The sequence below is a fragment of the Scyliorhinus torazame genome, chromosome 3 (assembly GCF_047496885.1).
Source record: "Scyliorhinus torazame isolate Kashiwa2021f chromosome 3, sScyTor2.1, whole genome shotgun sequence".
In the NCBI taxonomy this organism is placed as follows: Eukaryota; Metazoa; Chordata; class Chondrichthyes; order Carcharhiniformes; family Scyliorhinidae; genus Scyliorhinus; species Scyliorhinus torazame.
The window spans coordinates 308,243,618-308,262,847 of NC_092709.1; the positions used below are offsets into that span (position 1 = coordinate 308,243,618).

At 46.2% G+C, this 19,230-nt stretch overlaps 1 protein-coding gene across 3 annotated transcripts in view; it reads left to right on the top strand.

The window, feature by feature from the left end:
• Positions 1-19,230, top strand: part of LOC140409230 (protein FAM53A-like) — a 148,503-nt gene that overhangs the window by 64,758 nt on the left and 64,515 nt on the right. The window lies entirely within an intron of this gene.

Here is a 19,230-nt window from a genome sequence, read left to right on the forward strand (position 1 = left end):
AGAGATGATCATTGGCCAACACTTGTAATTATTCACACCTCGACTTGTGTTGAACACTCTTGCAAACAGGTTAACATTGTACTAGTACAAACAGCAAGTGATAGAGCCAAGTGATTCTACAACCAACAGATTATATCCAAGCTCTGCAGTCCTGCAACATCCAGCCATGAATGGTGGTGGACCATTAAAAAAAAAACTCACTGGAGGAGGAAGCTACACAAATATCCCCCATCCTCCATGATGGAGGAGCCCAGCACATCAGTGCAAAAGACGAGGCTGAAGAATTTGCAGCAATCTTCAGCCAGAAGTGCTGAGTGGATGATCCATCTGGGTCTCCTCTGATCTGGAGGTCCCCATCATGAAAGATGTCAGTCTTCAGTCAATTCGATTCACTCCACATGATATCAAGAAACGGCTGATGGTACTGAATACTGCAAAGGCTATGGGCCCTGACAATATTCCGACAACAGACTTTTGTTCAGAACATGCCGCAGCCCTAGCCAAGTTGTTCTAAGTACAACTACAACACTCGCATCTACCCGGCAATGTGGAAAATTGTCCAGGTGTGCCCTGTACACAAGAAATAGGACAAATCTGGCCTGGTTAATTATGGCCCCATCAGTCTACTTTTGATTATCAGCAAAGTGATGCAAGGGTCATCAACAGTGCTACCAAGCGGCACTTACTTAGCGATAACCTGCTCACTGATGCTTAGTGGGTTCTGCTAGGGTCACTCAGCCCCTTACCTTATTATAGCCTAAGTTCAAATGTGGCCAAAAAAGCTGTACTCTACAGGTGATCGAGGCAACAGTTGACCGAGTAAGGCATCAAGGAGCCCGAGCAAAACTGAGTCATTGGGAATCGTCAAACTCTCTGCTGGTTGGAGTCCTTTGCGCAAAGGTTGTGGTGGTTGGAGGTCAATCATCTCAGCTTCAGGGCATCTCTGCAGGAATTCCTCAGGGTAGTGTCCTAGGCCCAACTATCTTCAGCTGCTTCATCAATGACCTTCCTTTCACTATAAGATCACGAATGGGGATGTTTTCAGATGACTGAACAAGTTCAGTGCCATTTGAGACTTCTCAAATACTGAAGCTGTCCAAACCTGGATAATATCCATGCTTGGGTTGACGAGTGGCAAGTAACATGTGTGCCACACAAGTGCCAGGCAGTGACCATCTAACCAACACTCCTTGACATTCAATGGCATTACTATCACGGAATTCCCCCACTATCAACATCCTGGGGGTTACCATTGACCAGAAATTGAACTGAACTAGCCAGATAATTACTGTGGCTGCAAGAGCAGGTTAAAAACTAGGAATCCTGTGGTGAGTAACTGACCACGAAGCCTGTCCACCATCTACAAGGCACACGTCAGAAATGTACTGGAATACTCCCCACCTGCTTGGATGAGTGCAGTTGCAACAATGAAGAGACTCTACACCATTGCAGGACAAAGCCCGCTTGATTGCTCCCCCTTCCACAAACATTCAAACCCTTCATCACAGAACAGTGGCATCCATGCGTACCATCTACAACCGTAACTTGGTGACTTAACTCACCAAGTTTACTTCAGTAGCACCTTCCAGACCCATGGCCGCTACCATATAGAAGGACGAGTCGCAGATACCTGGGAACACCACCATCTCGAAGTTCCTCTCCAAGTCACTCATCATCCTGACATGGAAATATATCGCCATTCCTTTATTGTTGGTGAGGCAAGATCTTGGAACTCCCTCCTCAACAGCACAGTGGGTGTACCTACACCTCAGGATTGTAGTGGTCCAAGGCACCTTCTGCAGGGTAACTGGGGACAGGCAATAAATGCTGACATGCCAGACTCACATCCCGTACATGAATTTTAAGAAATATTCGGGCCCCTCCATTGATTAGGATATGGATGTTCATGAATCCTCTTTTTGGCTGTCTGGTTATCCCACCGCCTTTAACTGATGCAGTACGGTTGGGGTTGTCTGTTGCTTTCGTTGTTTAGTATGCAGCTTATCTTGTGTAGTAACTCACTACATTGGTCCAGTTCCTTTTCTTTAGCAGGTATGTAGTGTTAGCACCACTTGTCCGCCATCAGCAGCAGACAGTAAAACCAGGAAGTGTTAAGTGTCAGTAACCAGTTTGGCTTCAACCCCTACTTTGTTGATGGGGGAGCCATAAACACCCGAAAGAGAGGAGCACCGTCTTTCAACCCCTTTTTGACCACACTACCCATAACACATCAGAGTGTGAACCCAGTAACTGCAACTCGAATTCCCTATTCCTCACCAGTACTCACCTAACATCCATCTGTTATTGATCATAACAGCCACCTGGCCACAATGATATAGCCAGCACAAATCAACAGACCAAAAAGATTTCTGCATGAAAATTGCATAGAAAAGTCAACTAATCGCCTCAGTGCATGCTTTTTGTCCCTCTTTTATGTGCAATTGTGTTTCCGTGTGCATCTTCCGTGTTACTCCAAAGACTACAGCACAGCTGCTGCAGTGGATGCAACTTCAGATGCTCTTGCAGGACATCCTCCAGCAGCTCTGGGCCCTGAAGGCACAGTTACTGACTCTATCTTGGTGTCATTGGCAATAATCTGGGCCAGCTGCTCAACAGGCAACAAGGATACTAGTGGAGTGGCCAGGCCTTGACAAAGGACAGCAGGTTTGGCAATGGAACTCTTGTCACTGCTCTGGATTCGTGCCTTGGATAAGAGAACAAATTGTTCAACTGCAGCAACACCCCACAGGCCCTCTTTGCGCACTTAATCCACGGCCATGAGGGCAGTCATCCTAGCTTGATCAGCAGCAAACTGACCTAGCATGACAATAGTCTGAACTTCCACGGAGGCGCTAAGCCATTGGTTTCTGTTGGCGTGCTGCAATGGAAACTGCAATAGTGGCCAGACACTTCATGGTAGGGCCCACAAGTATGCAACCAAAAGTTGGCTAACATTTCCATGTTGGAAAACACAGTGCACAGAGCCAAGTTGATGCTGATCTGTTCCTGAGGCATTTTAACCGACTTGTGTGGAATCCAGTACCACAATGAACTGCTGAGCTGACTCTAATATAGCATGACAGAGAGCGAGTTAGATAAATATTGATTCAAATATATTGCGTATTGGGAAGTAGCATGGAAATAGGATTAGAAAATTGGAATGGGATTACATACATAAACATATCTACATACAATTTACAGTGCATGGAATACTGCGTGCAGTTCTGGTCGCCACATTACCAGAAGGATGTGGATGCTTTAGAGAGGGTGCAGAGGAGGTTCACCAGGATATTGCCTGGTATGGAGGCCGCTAGCTATGAAGAAGGGTTGAGTAGATTAGGATTGTTTTCGTTGGAAAGGAGGTTGAGGGGGGACCTGATTGAGGTCTACAAAATTGAGAGGTATGGAGAGGGTGGATAGCAACAAGCTTTTTCCAAGAGTGGGGTGTCAATTACAAGGGGTCACGATTTCAAGGTGAGAGGGGAAAAGTTTAAGGGAGATGTGCGTGGAAAGTTTTTCACGCAGAGGGTGGTGGGTGCCTGGAACGGTTTACCAGCGGAGGTGGGCACGATAGCATCATTCGAGATGCATTTAGACGGATATATGAACGGGCGGGGAGCAGAGGAAAATGGATATAAATATAGACTGGAGGATAGCAAATGTTGTCCCCTTGTTCAAGAAGGGGAGTAGAGGCAACCCCGGTAACTATAGACCAGTGAGCCTTACTTCTGTTGTGGGCAAAGTCTTAGAAAGGTTTATAAGAGATGGGATGTATAAATCACCTGGAAAGGAATAATTTGATTAGAGATAGTCAACACTGTTTTGTGAAGGGTAGGTCGTGCCTCACAAACCTTATTGAGTTCTTTGAGAAGGTGACCAAACAGGTGGACAAGGGTAAAGCAGTTGATGCGGTGTATATGGATTTCAGTAAAGCGTTTGATGAGGTTCCCCATGGTAGGTTATTGCAGAAAATACGGAAGCATGGGATTCAGGGTGATTCAGCAGTTTGGATCAGAAATTGGCTAGCTGGAAGAAGACAAAGGGTGGTGGTTGATGGGAAATGTTCAGACTGGAGTCCAGTTACTAGTGGTGTACCACAAGGATCTCTTTTGGGGCCACTGCTGTTCGTCATTTTTATAAATGACCTGGAGGAGGGCGTAGAAGGATGGGTGAGTAAATTTGCAGATGACACTAAAGTCGGTGGAGTTGTGGACAGTGCGGAAGGATGTTGCAAGTTACAGAGAGACACAGATAAGCTGCAGCGCTGGGCTGAGAGGTGGCAAATGGAGTTTAATGCAGAAAAGTGTGAGGTGATTCATTTTGGAAGGAATAATAGGAAGACAGAGTACTGGGCTACTGGTAAGATTCTTGGTAGTGTGGATGAGCAGAGAGATCTCGGTGTCCATGTACATAGATCTCTGGAAGTTGCCACCCGGGTTGAGAGGGTTGTTAAGAAGCCGTACGGTGTGTTAGCTTTTATTGGTAGAGGGATTGACTTTCGGAGCCATGAGGTCATGTTGCAGCTGTACAAAACTCTGGTGCGGCCGCATTTGGAGTATTGCGTGCAATTCTGGTCGCCACATTATAGGAAGGATGTGGAAGCATTGGAAAGGGTGCAGAGGAGATTTACCAGAATGTTGCCTGGTATGGAGGGAAGATCTTATGAGGGAAAGCTGAGGGACTTGAGGCTGTTTTTGTTAGAGGGAAGAAGGTTAAGAGGTGACTTAATTGAGGCATACAAGATGATCAGAGGATTGGATAGGGTGGACAGTGAGAGCCTTTTTCCTCGGATGATGATGTCTAGCACGAGGGGACATAGCTTTAAATTGAGGGGAGATAGATATAGGACAGATGTCAGCGGTAGGTTCTTTACTCCGAGAGTAGTAAGGGTGTGGAATGCCCTGCCTGCAACAGTAGTGGACTCGCCAACACTAAGGGCATTCAAATGGCCATTGGATAGACCTGTGGATGATAAGGGAATAGTGTAGATGGGCTTTAATGGTTTCACAGGTCGGCGCAACATCGAGGGCTGAAGGGCCTGTACTGTGCGGTAATGTTCTATGTTCTAAACTGCTCCAAGCTCCTTGACATTGACTTTCAGACAAAATACTCAATGAAACAAGCATTTGTTGTATCTTGTGAAGGTAGCTTCATTGAAGTGTCCATCTGAGTGCTCTTCTGTGTAACTCCCTGCATGATCTCTCTCCAATAAGCCAGTACCGTCACTAACCATTTCTGGCTGCAAGACACTGATGCTTGATGCCTCGATGTGCATATTCTGCCCCCAATTTCATAGGGCGCAAGACAAGAGAGATTAAATGACCAGAGATAACGGTGCATTTTGGTAATAGAGCAAGGAGGAAATATGTGGTGGTGTAACTGGGGAAAGTGTCGAGCTATTACCAACAGTTGCTGTTTCTCAAGCTCACATTGAGGTTGTTTGGAACAGCACGAGTCTTAGGACACAGTGCGATTGAAGCAGAGAATTACAATGATAAGTGACTGGAAGCCCGGAGTCATGCTTGCGAACTGAATGAATACCCTGGCAGATATTGAACTTCGGCTGAGAGTTCACTCTCTCTCTCTCTCTCTCTCTCTCTCTCTCTCTCTCTCTCTCTCTCTCTCTCTCTCTCTCTCTCTCTCTCTCTCTCTCTCTCTCTCTCTCTCTCTCTCTCTCCTCCCCCCCCCCCCCCCCCCCCCCCTGTTTAAAGGCCATTAGCTGAGTGATTTTTAAAATAGCACCACTGGTGTCAAATTAATGTTGCATGTTGATTACAATCATGATCTGCCCGCTGTGTGGCTATTCACTGTGCAGGTTGTAAGATTTTGCTGGTAAATGCTGCCCCTACTACCTTGCGTGGGAGTTCAGCTCCGTTATCATGACGGCAGTTTACATTCCACCCCATGCAAACGTGAAAATCGCACTGGACGAAATATTCACCATCACAAATAGCCTTGAAACGAAACATTCCAAGGCCTTGTTCATTGTAGCTGCGGACTACAATCAGGCCAAGCTCAAGAGCGTACTATCAAATTACCACCAACACATCACCTGTTCCACCAGAGGCCTAAAAATCCTGGACCACTGCTACACAAATATCACACATGCCTACCGCTCTATCGCCCGCCTACATTTTGGCAAATCCGACCACAAGGCTGTTCTCCTGAAGCGGGAGAATCCGTCAAAGAAAGTTGTGCATTGTTGGTCTGAGGAATCGGATGATCTCCTACAGGACTGCTTGGAGTCAGTGGACTGGTCAGTATTTAAAGACACTGCGACCAGACTGAACAAGTACGCCATTACAGTAACTGACTTCATTAGTAAGTGTGTAGAAGACTGTGTGCCAAAGAAACAAATCCGGGTGTTTCCCAACTGGAAACCCTGGATGAACAGGGATATCCACAGTTTGCTGCAGTCTAGGTCTGAGGCGTCAGGTGACCTTGACCTAGACAAGAAAGCCAGATGTGATCTAAGGAGATCCATCAAAGATGCCAAAAGACCGTACTGGACCAAGTTCGAGTCCCACACCGACCTCTGCCAACTATGGCAAGGTCTACAAGATGAAGGCATGTAAAATTACCGGCTCCAATGCACCACTCCCTGATGAGCTCAACACATTCTATGCACGCTTTGAACATTAGGTCAGCGAGAGCAAGCCCTCCACCCCAGATGCCTCGGATGAACTTGTATCCGAGGTCACCATTGCAGACGTCGGAGTAGCCTTCTAGAAGGTCAACCCTCGGAAAGCCACTGGCCTGGATGGGGTACCCGGACGCGCACTCAGGTCTTGCACGGATCAGCTGGCGGGGGTATTTGCAGACATCTTCAACCTCTCTTTACAACAATGTGGTCCCTATCTGCTTCAAGAAGACTACCATCATCCCTGTACCAAAGAAAAGCCAAACAGCATGCCTTAATGACTATTGTCCAGTGGCTCTGACATCCATCATCATGAAGTGCTTTGAAAGGTTGGTCATGGCACAAATCAACTCCAGCCTCCCGGATTGCCTTGATCCACTACAGTTCGCCTACTGCTGCAACAGGTCCACAGCAGGCACCATCTCCATGGCCCTGCACTCTACCCTAGAACACCTAGATAACAAAAACACCTATGTCAGACTCCCATTTATCGACTACAGCTCAGCCTTCAACACCATCGTTCCTATGCAACTCATTTCCAAACTCCTTGGCCTCGGCTCCTCCCTCTGCGACAGGATCCTGAACTTTCTGACCCACAGGCCACAATCAGTAAGGATAGGTAACAACACCTCCACGATCATCCTCAACACCGGTGCCCCACATGGCTGTGTCCTCAGCCCCCTACTAGACTCCTTATACACCTATGACTGTGGGACCAAATACCCCTCCAACTCTATTTTCAAATTTGCTGATGACACCACCGTAGTGGGTCGGATTTCAAACAATGATGAGACAGAGTACAGGAATAAGATAGAGAATCAGGTGAACTGGTGCGACGACAATAATCTCTCCCTCAATGTCAGCAAAACGAAGGAGATTGTCATCGACTTTAGGAAGCGTAGTGGAGAACATGCCCCTGTCTACATCAATGGGAACAAAGTAGAAAGGGTCGAGAGCTTCAAGCTTTTATGGTGTACATATTACCAACAACCTGCCCTGGTCTTCCTATGCCAACACTATAGTTAAGAAAGCCCACCAACGACTCTACTTTCTCAGAAGACTAAGGAAATTTGGCATGTCACCTACGACTCTCACCAACTTCTATAGTTGCACCATCGAAAGCATTCTTTCTGGTTGAAACACAGCCTGCTATGGATCCTGCTCTGCCCAAGACCGCAGGAAATTACAAAGGTCGTGAGTGTAGCCCAATCCATGACGCAAGCCAGCCTCCCATCCATCGACTCTGTCTACAATTCCCACTGCCTCGGAAAGGCAGCCAGCATAATTAAAGACCCCACGCACCCCGGGCATACTCTCCTCCACCTTCTTCCATCAGGAAGAAGATACCAAAGTTTGAGGTCACGTACCAACCGACTCAAGAACAGCTTCTTCCCTGTTGCCATCAGACTTTTGAATGGACATACCCCGTATTAAGTTGATCTTTTCTCCACACCTTGCTATAACTGTAACATATTCTGCAGTCTATCCTTCCTTCCCTATGTATGGTATGCATTGTTTGTACAGCGTGCAAGAAACAATATTTTTCACTGTATACCAATACATGTGACAATAATAAATAAAACAAAGTATCAAATCCAATTTGTTTCAAAAATGTGTACAGTACGCTATTTTGGTATTCTAAAGGCACTTGTAGATCCCAAAACAGGTGCCATCAATCTTCTTTTCTCACCTGTTGTCTTCCAAGGACCGTGCATTGGTCACTCATCTTTTGGAGCTATGGTAGTGCACAGATATATTAGAACCGCAACCTACCTGGTGACAGATGAGTCTGAGGTAGGTTGTTATTACATGCTTGTGATGCATGGAGTATATAAAAGGACACCAACTAATATGCATGAAGTACAATATAGCAATGATGCCGATATTTCAAACCTAATCTATATATTTTGATATAAACTTGTAAATTGAGCAAAGCTATTGGTTTTGGGTCAAAAGTTCAGTTTTAGAAATGATTAACATTGGATTAACTAAAAAATGTAATATTTGGTGCAAGACTGGACCATTGATTGTTACTTTAGGGAACATTTTAGAATTGATTTTCTTCAGGCCCTCCATGGAAGCCTCTCTGGAATTTATAGAGGACCCATGGGAGAATGATATTGCCATTGAATAACCATTTGAAGCAGCGATTTTTGTATTTCGAAGCTTGCCAATTTTGTTGGCCATTAATTCCACTGGTGTGACGTGCACCTGATTTTAGGAAGCCAAAGTAATATTTCAACTGACAACGCCAAAATAAAGCTTTCAAATATTTTTGGTCCAAAGTAAGTAAGTCTTTGCATTTAGGTAATGCATCACTCTACCTGTATTTTAAAAATATTTAGTGATTCTGCGCTATCCAAGCACTGACCAGGAGACCTGTCGATGTTTAAATACTTTTAATTGTTTCCGCTTTATTATTTGGTCATTTGTATGACTGTCTTACCCAGTGTCTTAATCTTTAATGCCTCTAGGTGAGCATTCATTTGCCAAGGTGAATGTGTGTGTTGGTCTTGTGTGATGCAAATTCATTGCTATGCAATTGACATTAGTCAGTGAATATGCCCAAAGCTGGCAGGTTTTCCTGCCTCTTCAGTGCCAGTTGTTTTGTGTTGCAGATGTCAGCCCAACTAGTTTTAGTTTGGATGCAGAGACAAACCAGTATCTTTTTGTGCACTTATCTGCCCTTCATGTAGGTGGGAAGAGGGTCTGTGGGGAACAATGTTGCCTTTAAGCTCCTGAATATACAGCAACCTGAAGAGACCTTGGGCAGGCTGTGTACAGTTGACCCCTTTAAGTTGCCAAGTTTGCATGGATGAACAAAACATTTCCATCACCCATGCACACACTTGAAATAAAACTGGAGGAACATGCCACTTGGAAGAGGTGGCAACTGGTGGTAAGATAGAGTCCCATAGTCCCAGGTGAGCGTAGGCTACTTTCACCTTTTGAAGGGGAGAGTTGACTGACTGGTGGTGACTTAACCTGAGGATCATCATTCCTCAGGCGAGGGGCAAGGTTGCAAAGTCGGTACGGGAATTGAACCCACGCTGCTGGCCTCGCTCTGCATCATGAACCAGTTGGCTAGCCAACTGAGCTAAACTCACCCTGGTAACCCTTGTGAAGTGCAGGTTTGTTGAAATCTCTATCCCTGCTGCATCTTTCCCATCTCTGCTAGAGTGCTTTGTTCCAAACTAATGGACAGCACAGTGACACAGTGGTTAGCACTTCTGCCTCGCAACGCCAGGGAACTGGGTTCAATTCCGGCCTTGGGTGACTGTGGAGTTTGTACATTCTCCCCTGGTGCACCGGTTTCCTCCCACAGTCAAAAGATGTGCCGATTAGGTGGATTGGCCGTGCGAAATTGTGCCTTCGTGTCCAGGGATGTGCAGGTTAGGTTGCTGTGTTATGGGTGTAGGGCGGAATGGATCGGTGCAGACTCGATAGGTCGAATGGCTCCTTCTGCACTGTAGGGATTCTATGAATTCTGATTGTCTAATAAACTGTGATGTGCACAGATATTGGGCACAATTGAGGGCCTTGAGTTGATGAAATATTTCCATTGTTGTGAAGTAAGCAAGAAGAAGGCATGTCTTTCAAATTGAGCACTGGAGAACACATTGCTTTAGATTTTAGAATTTTTCTTTCTTTGGAGCACATGACTCAATAACTATCTTTTTGTGGGCTGCTGTTACGCAAGCTAAGCTGATGTGTGCCTTTTCTGAGTAGATGGGCATCAAAGTTCAAAAGGAAAGATGGTAATGCTGAGCAATCCGGAGGCCCAGGTTAATACTCTGGGGCAAGGATTTAGATCCCACGCATTTTAAACTTTAAAAAGTCTGAAATGGAAAGGTAATCTCTGCAATGGTGAGCACAGTTGGGGTTAGAAACTACCAGTTTCGCAGATGTCCTTTAGGGAAGAAAACCTGCAATTCTTACTTTGCTACATGTGACACCAGTGTCACAGCAATGCTCTTAACAACACATGTTGGCCTTGCCAATTAATAAAAGAAAATTGGATGATTATTGATGGACCAATGTTGGAAGGAGAGAATGGGAGAGTATTTGTTTTCAGCACCCAGAGGAAATGTGATTTCACACCATAATTGTACTATATTGTGACTTCTTTAAAACTGTTTGGAAATAATTTAATCTGCTGGAGAGGCACATTAGGGCTTACTGTCATTACAACTGGACACAATGTAATGTTATACAATTTTTAGTGAAGCATCATAAGTTTTGAGAACTGATTTCATTAAAATTAGCTTTTATTCCCTTGCGTTTAGTAGGTTGACATAGTGATCCTCGGGTATGGGAATCTAGGATAAGAGCACATAATAAAGTTCGAGCTGGGTCGTGTTGTATCTGAAAGTCTAGTTCTCGGTCAAGTGAAACAAATTAGAATTGATATATTTTTGGTGGTTAACCATGACGAGCAAAAAGTAGTCCAGGCAGGCAAATTGGATTGTGGTATAATTGACTGAGGATGAATGGCCTAATTCAGTTCCCATGTTTCTCAGGCAGAGTAGTAGTAATTGATGGGGTAGAGATATAGCAGCAAAGACACTGGGAGAGAAATGAAAAATGGTATAACACGATGACCAGAGAGGGAGGAGATGAGGGGTTGAGCAAAATGCAAACTAAAGTAATGTCCGCACATCTGCAGTTGAATTCTGAAGTCTGTCGCATTTTGGAATCAAGCTGTTTAGAAACACTTATTCAACCTCGGAAGCAAGACGGTTAACTCAAATAATTGTTTTTTCCATGGATGGATTTCCTAATTATATTTGGCCTTCCAAGAGATCATCAATGCAAGTTAAACCCACAGATGGTGTGGTTTCAGCAAAATTGGGCATGTGTTATCAGACCTCACACAGTTGGAAGTGGAGATGGGCATTCTTGCCTGCAATAGTTGGAAGACAAATAATCCTGCTGAATCTCAAAATAAGCCTGCTGTCTTGATGGGAAGACTTAACCAGTATGGAATATATTGAAGACCGTATGCAAGTCATGATTTGGAGCAGATGTAAGATCTATTCCAAAAATACCCTTGGGAAATCTACACATTGAAGCCATCTAAATCTGTTACCTCTGGGATTTAACTTTGTTTAAGCAATAATCCAAATCAGAAAGTAAAATATTTTAAAACATGAGTTGGGTTGTAATTTTACCACATTAAAAAAAGTTATGTTTAATCGCACATCTAACATTTCAACTTCTAATGCAACACATAGGGAGCTTATTGTCAGCAGAAACTGTTAATTTACAAATCTATTTCTTGCTGCATTGTACAGTTTGCAAGCTACCACACTTGTATTTGATGCTTTTGTTCAATATTTTAGTAGTGTGTGTGTGTTTCCTCACATTGGGGGCTGGTACTTTCAGACCAATGACAATTTCCCTCAGTTTGTTTTGATAATCAGATTGTTAAATTGGCAAAAACTGAAATATATGACTTAAGATCTGCCAAAATAGAAAAGCAATTTGCTTAAAAACAAAAAAAATGCTTGCGGCACTCTGCCCTCGAACCACGATGGTATCAACAGTTAACTTGTAACTAAAATGATTCTTCTTGAACAATTGCAGGTCTTCATTAATGATGAGCTGACCTTTCTACTAATTTTGTTTTCCTCATTATCAGAAGTATTTTTAATATTACTAAATTGACTGCAATATTGTTGCAAAACATGCCTTTTCCCCTGCAACCCTGTTTACAGTGCTGCTGTAATTTTCACCACTTGATTGGCTGACAAATTATAAGGTGCACTGCTTCAAACGGCTGAATTATACAGCAGATTGGATTATGCAGCATAGAAGGACAATAGGAGGGGGCAGCCAGATGATACATTTGTTTTGAAAGAGAAGAATATATAAATTAACATGTTTGAACTCCATACATGTGCAGAGTGTAGATTTCAAAATTATGTTCCTCTTCACCAGTATATATGCACAAGATGTGGTAAGTTTTGTGAAAAGCTTACTGTATCTCCTGTAACTTCTGTTCTTTTGCATGGTTGTGAAATATCAGTGTCTTGCAGTTTGGACATACTCATTTTCTCCAAGATAAGTGAACAGATTAAAGTTGGAGCCTGGCTTGAAATTAAATATGTAATTGCACTGCTTCACAGAAGAATGCTGGACCATCATATGACAGGATTTCTGTTTTGCTGCTTAATTCTGATTGATTGCAGTTACGTTAATATTCTGTGCAATTGTAAGTCAATATAGCCACAAGTAACTCACCACCTGACTCTCCAGAGGCTGTCCACCATCTACAAGGCGCAAGTCAGGAGTGTGGTGGAATGCTTTCCACTTAGCTGGATGAGTGTAGCTCCAAGAACACGAGAAACCTTTCATCGCAGCACGGTAACATAGTGGTGAGCACAGTTTCTTCACAGCTCTAAGGTCCCAGGTTCGATTCCCGGCTTGTGTCACTAGCTGTGCGGAGTCTGCACGTTCTCCCCGTGTCTGCATGGGTTTCCTCCGGGTGCTCCGGTTTCCTCCCACAGTGCAAAAATGTGCAGGTTAGGTGGATCGGCTATGCTAAATTGCCCTTAGTGCCCCAAAAAAAGGTTGGGTGGGGTTACTGGGTTACAGGAATAGAGTGATGGCGTGGCCTTGGGTAGGGTGCTCTTTCCAAGGCCGAATGGCCTCCTTCTGCACTGTAAATTCTATGATCATTCATGACACAACAACTCCACAAACATTCACTCCCTCCACCACCAACGCACAGTGGCAACAGTGCGTACGACCTACAAGGTGCACTGCAGGAACTTGCGATGGCCCTTTCGACGGCACCTTCCAAACCCGCAACCACTGCTGTCAAGAAGGACAAGGGCAGCAGGAACCTGGTAACACCACCACCTGCAAGTTCCCCTCAACTTGAGGGGTGCAGTGGACTAGAATCCAGAGACATGAACTGGGGACCCAGGTTCAAATCAGGTGGTGAAATTTGAATTCAATTTTAAACAAAATAAACATTACTATATAAAGTCAGGAAGTAAAATAATTTACAATATCTATCTAAAATTCCTAACATTCAGAATTAACATGACATGCGCATGAATTAGCAGACAAACTAGTTGAATACACAGGTGAATTTTCCCATATTTTGTCAGATTTTTTTCTGTGTCCGGCTCAGGTTGAAAAACAGAGTGCAGCTCTTTCTCATCCGGATCTTGAGCCCCTCTGTGCTGTTACTGTGTTGGGGCGGAGCCAGATTGAGTTGGCAGAGAACAGTGCACCCTTTGGAAATAACATCCTCACCAGCACAAAGAACCGGCAGTGCCAACCTCTGCCAAGAGGCAGTGCCGAGGGCGAGAACCTTGTTATTTCACCGGTGAGGAGCAGGGAAAATTAGGAACCATTTTCTTGCCGGCGAGAATCTCCTTTCCCGATTCTCATGAGATTTTGCACCCGCGTCGCCGTTCTTGCTGATGGCAGCCATGGGCACAATCGCCCCCTATTTTGCATAATAAATGGCAGCTGCAACCAAGGCAGATCCCACAGATTTCTCGACAACAGATCCAGCTGTCAATGTCCACTGAGTTATACAATATCATTAAAGCTATGGCATTCCTCACAGGAATCAAAGTCTTCACTCTCCAGATCTAGCCTCTGAATTCCATTGAAATTGGTCCAACTGGGGCTGCCTCAATAACTCTTTTGGTTTAATCTTCTCTCATTGGACATTCCACTGGCTTCCTAAGAGCACTCCAGCATTGACTCACTAACCCAACTTCAGCTCTGAAGCTGAGTCGAGTAGAGTACTTCAAAGGATCACCTCTGCCCCCAGCGTATAGTAGCACAGTGATATTCCATGCTTTGGGGAGTTTCTTTCTGCAGTGATTCTAGCCTCTGAACCACTCGTAGCCACAGTATTTATGTGGCTAGTCCAGTTCAGTTTCTGGTCAATGGTAACCCCCCCAGGATGTTGGTAGTGGGGAATTCAGTGGTAATGCCATTGAATGTAAAGGAGATAGTTAGTTTCTCTCGTTGGAAATGGTCATTGCTTGGCGCTTGTAATACTATGTGCCAAAGAACCAAGAAAAATTACAGCACAGGAACAGGCACTTCGACGGAATCGGCCGTCCAAGCCTGCGCCGATCCAGATCCTCTATCTAAAACTGTCGCCTATTTTTTAAGGATCTGTATCCCTCTGCTCCCTGCCCATTCATGTATCTGTCTAGATACATCTTAAATGACGCTATCGTGCCTGCCTCGACCACCTCCACTGGCAATGCGTTCCAGGCACCCACCACCCTCTGCGTAAAAAACTTTCCACGCATATCACCCGTAGACTTTTCGCCCCACGCCTTGAACTCGTGACCCCTAGTCCACATCCGGAAGCAGCAGTCGCTCCAGCAGGGTGTATCCCGGCAATCTAGGGAACCCCTTCCAGACCTTTCGTGCAAAGTCCCACCTGTAGATACCTGAACTCACTACCCAATGGCAGCTCTACCCTCTCCATTTGCTCCTCCAGACTGGCGAACCTTTCCTCCAAATACAAATCCCGCACATTGACCCACTTCCCTCTACCACCTGTATTCGCTATCCATCCACCCCGGCTCAAACCCATGATTCTCGCACAGCGGCGTTAGCACTGACATCCCTTCCACCCTAAAATGCCTCCTCAGCTGATTCCTCCTCTTCACCGTGAACTGCACCACCGGGCTCCCTGAATACCTACTCGGCGCCATTGCAAATGCTGCCGTCACCATAGCCCTCAAACTAGACCCTTTACAAGATTCCTCCTCCAACATAACCCACTGTATCCCTTCTCCTTCCCACCACCGCCGCACCTTGTCCACATTCGCCGCCCAATAATAATGAAGTAAGTTTGGCAAAGCCGATTCCCCCCCCCCCCCCCTGCTGCCTCTGCCTCTGTAGCAGGGTCCTCCCCACCCTCGGCACCTTCCCCGCCCATACAAAGTCAGAAATTGTGTCCACTTTCCGAAAAAAGGCCATATAAAGATCGGGAAAGCCTGAAAGATAAACAAGAACCTCGGCAGAATATTCATTTTCACCACTTTGACCCTCCCTGCCAACATTAAGTGCAGTGTATCCCACCTCTTAAGAACAAAGAACAAAGAAATGTACAGCACGGGAACAGGCCCTCCGGCCCTCCAAGCCCGTGCCGACCATACTGCCCGACTAAACTACAATCTTCTACACTTCCTGGGTCCGTATCCTTCTATTCCCATCCTATTCATATATTTGTCAAGATGCCCCTTAAATGTCCCTATCGTCCCTGCTTCCACTACCTCCTCCGGCAGCGAGTTCCAGGCACCCACTACCCTCTGCGTAAAAAAACTTGCCTCGTACATCTACTCTAAACCTTGCCCCTCTCACCTTAAACCTATGCCCCCTAGTAATTGACCCCTCTACCCTGGGGAAAAGCCTCTGACTATCCACTCTGTCTATGCCCCTCATAATTTTGTATACCTCTATCAGGTCTCCCCTCAACCTCCTTCGTTCCAGTGAGAACAAACCGAGTTTATTCAATCGCTCCTCATAGCTTATGCCCTCCATACCAGGCAACATTCTGGTAAATCTCTTCTGCACCCTCTCTAAAGCCTCCACATCCTTCTGGTAGTGTGGCGACCAGAATTGAACACTATACTCCAAGTGTGGCCTAACTAAGGTTCTATACAGCTGCAACATGACTTGCCAATTCTTATACTCAATGCCCCGGCCAATGAAGGCAAGCATGCCGTATGCCTTCTTGACTACCTTCTCCACCTGTGTTGCCCCTTTCAATGACCTGTGAACCTGTACTCCTAGATCTCTTTGACTTTCAATACTCTTGAGGGTTCTACCGTTCACTGTATATTCCCTACCTGCATTAGACCTTCCAAAATGCATTACCTCACATTTGTCCGGATTAAACTCCATCTGCCATCTCTCCGCCCAAGTCTCCAGACAATCTAAATCCTGCTGTATCCTCAGACAGTCCTCATCGCTATCCGCAATTCCACCAACCTTTATGTCGTCTGCAAACTTACTAATCAGACCAGTTACATTTTCCTCCAAATCATTTATATATATATATACTACAAAGAGCAAAGGTCCCAGCACTGGTCCCTGTGGAACACCACTGGTCACAGCCCTCCAATTAGAAAAGCATCCCTCCATTGCTACCCTCTGCCTTCTATGGCCTAGCCAGTTCTGTATCCACCTTGCCAGTTCACCCCTGATCCCGTGTGACTTCACCTTTTGTACTAGTCTACCATGAGGGACCTTGTCAAAGGCCTTACTGAAGTCCATATAGACAACATCTACTGCCCTACCTGCATCAATCATCTTAGTGACCTCCTCGAAAAACTCTATCAAGTTAGTGAGACACGACCTCCCCTTCACAAAACCGTGCTGCCTCTCACTAATACGTCCATTTGCTTCCAAATGGGAGTAGATCCTGTCTCGAAGAATTCTCTCCAGTAATTTCCCTACCACTGAAGTAAGGCTCACTGGCCTGTAGTTCCCGGGATTATCCTTGCTACCCTTCTTAAACAGAGGAACAACATTGGCTATTCTCCAGTCCTCCGGGACATCCCCTGAAGACGGCGAGGATCCAAAGGTTTCTGTCAAGATCCTCCCATGCCTCCTCCACCAGCTTCGTTAAGTTCCACTTATGGAGCCCCGTCCATTCCCTCGCTACCTGAATCCCCAAGTACCTAAACCTATCCCTCGCTACCGTAAATGGCATCCCCCCTAAATTAGCCCACTGTGCCAGCTCATTCACCGGGAATACCTCGCTTTTCCCGACATTCAGCTTGTATCCCGAGAACCCTCCAAACCTCCCCAACAGGCCCATAATCCTTCCCATACTCTCCAACGGATCCGAAACATACAGCAAGAGGTCATCGGCATAGAGCGACACCCGATGTCCCCTCATTATCCCCTGCCACTCTGCCGACCCCGTGAGAACCATCGCCAATGGCTCTATGGCCAGCACAAACAGCAGCGGCAACAGCGGGCACCCCTGCCTCGTACCCCTGTGTAAGTCAAAGCTTTGTGAGCTCATATCATTCGTACTCACCCTCTCTCTTGGCACCACATACAGCAACCGCACCCATGCCACAAATCTCGGCCTAAACCCAAAACTTCGAACAAGTACCGCCACTCCACCCGATCAAATGCTTCCTCCGTGTCCATGGACACCACCACCTTTGGTACCAGAGCTCTCGACGGATTCATCACCACATTCAACAGCCGTCTTATATTACTCGTTAGCTGCCTGCCCTTCACGAAGCCTGTTTATCTTCTGCAGCCACCTATGGGACACAATCCTCCATCCTCCCCTTCAACAACTTAGCCAATACTTTCACATCCGTGTTCAATAGTGATATGGGCCTACACTACCCATCTTCCATCGGATCCTTCCCTTTTTTGGGGATTATTGTGATTACTGTCTGCTTCATCGTCTCCGACAACTCCCTCCTCTCCAGTGCTTCATTAAACGCCCCCAAGAGATGTGGTGCCGGGTCTGCCGCAAATTCCTGAGAACATTCTGCCGGGTACCCATCCGGCCCAGGGGTCTTCCCCGACTTCATACCCCTGATACTATCCAGCACCTCCCTCAGCCCCAGGGGCTCCTCCAACGCCTGCCTCTTTGCTTCCTCCGCCTGGGGAAATTCCAGTTCATCCAGAAACCACCCCATGTCCCCCTCCTCTCCTCCTGGGTCTGCCTCATAAGGTCCCTGGTAATACTCTCTAAATGCCTCATTTATCTTCCCTATCTCTGACACCACATCCCCAGCCCCAGTCCGTATCTTAAATATTTCCCTGGACGCAGCCTGCCTCCGCAGCTGGTGCGCCAGCATGCGGTTCGCCTTCTCCCCATACTCTTATTGCACCCCTCTTGCCCTACGCTGTTGCCCTACCGCCCTCCTGGTTTTCAGCCTGTCAAATTGCCCCTGCAACTTTTTCCTCCTCGCCAAATCCTCCACGGTGGGCACCCTCGAATATTCCCTGTCCACCTCCACTATCTCGCTCACTAGACGGCCATGTTCCACCCTCCTTTCCTTATTCGCACGAACCGTAAATGAGAATTTCTCCCTGGACCATTGCCTTCAGTGCTTCCCAAAGAATTCCCGCTGACACCTCCCCATTCTGATTGAAATCCACATAATCCCTGATCGCCAACCGCACCTTATCACAAAAACCTCCATTCGCCAACAACCCCGAGTCAGACCTCCACTCCGGCCTCTGCTCTCGTCCCGTACTAAACCGAATATCCAGCCAGTGGGGTGCATGGTCCGAGATAACTATCCCCCGCATACCCTGCCCCCTCCACCCCAACCAAGATCTCCCGACTCCCTACAAAGTAATCAATCCTCCGATACATCTTATAGACATGTGCGAAGAAGGAATACTCCCTCCCCCCGGGTTCTGAAAGCACCATGGGTCCACCATACCCATCCTCTCCATAAAGCCCCCCTGCACCCTTGCCATTCGTACCCTACCCATCGACCTGGGGCTCCATCTATCCACCCTCGGCTCCAGGACACAGTTAGAATCTCCTCCCATGATCAACTGGCTCAACATGATCAAGGGGCTGGTTTAGCACACTGGGCTAAATAGCTGGCTTT